The following is a 1,134-nucleotide window of genomic DNA, read 5'->3' as shown; positions in this document are numbered from 1 at the left end:
CGGGCCACAGAACTGTTTGCTAGAGCGGCATGCCTCCTGTAGGCGGCAGGTGGCCGCAGAGGAGCCCCCAGGTCTGGGCAGTCACAGAACTACTTGCTAAAGCCACGCATGCCCCATGGGCAGTAGAGGTGATCCCTGTTCCATGTCCCAGGTGGGCCTAGAATTGTTTGCTAGAGCCATGTGCGCCCTGTGGGCAGCGGCAGGGCCCCACTTTGGGCTCCATGCCCAGGAGGGACCAGATCAGCTAGCTAATGCTGCTCTAGCGGTGGCAGCAGAGGAGTCCTCTGCTCCCCATTCCCCTGCCACTGTGGGTAACTAGGACTGATCCAGCTGCTGCTGTTTCCCTGCCCCACGGTTTCCCCAGACTGACGAACTAGGACTGATCTGGTTGCCATTGTGCCATGCACCACTGCTGCTGATCCCCCGCGCCCTGGCGAGGCTGAACTAGGACTGATCTAGCCGCAGCAGTTTCCCTGTTCCCCGGTTGCCCTGGCGGGGCCAAACTAGGACTGACCTGGCTGTGCGCGTTACCCGCACAACCGCTGCTATTCCCCTGCCCCCTAGTAGCCCCAGTGGGGCTAACCAAGGACTGATCTGGCCGCTGCCTTTCCCCTTCCCCCCAATTGCACAGTGGGGCCAAACTAGGACGGATCCAGCCGCTGCTGGTCTCCTGCCCTGATCTGGCTGCTGCCGTTCCCCTGCCCTCTGGTGGGGCCGAACTAGGACTGATCCGGCCTCTGCCATTCTCCTGCCCCACTGGCCACACCGGCGGAACTGAACGCAGTTTTATCCAGCCGCTGCTGTTCCCTTGCCCCCACCCCCCGTCACCCCACTGGAGCCAAACTAGGACTGATCCAGCCGCTGCTGGTCTCCTGCCCCCGAGCGACCTAGCAAACCGAAAAAGGTCTGATCTGGCTACGCATACTCCTGTGCAGCTGCTGCATTCCGCTGCATCCTCATTGCCCCAGCGCCTAAGAACTGGGAGAAGACGACAGACACGCCCTGCCTTTCTAGGCATCCAAAAGAAGCCACTGACTCAACGGTTCTGATAAGGTCTCCAAACAGGGTAAACTCAGAATGGGGTGGAATCAGCGGAAAAACTGGTAACGTGAATAACCAGAGTAGATCAACTCC

Source organism: Otolemur garnettii, unplaced genomic scaffold, assembly GCF_000181295.1.
Source record: "Otolemur garnettii isolate 467f Iridium unplaced genomic scaffold, OtoGar3 scaffold00043, whole genome shotgun sequence".
NCBI lineage: Eukaryota > Metazoa > Chordata > Mammalia > Primates > Galagidae > Otolemur > Otolemur garnettii.
Note: the sequence above shows the minus strand (reverse complement) of the source record.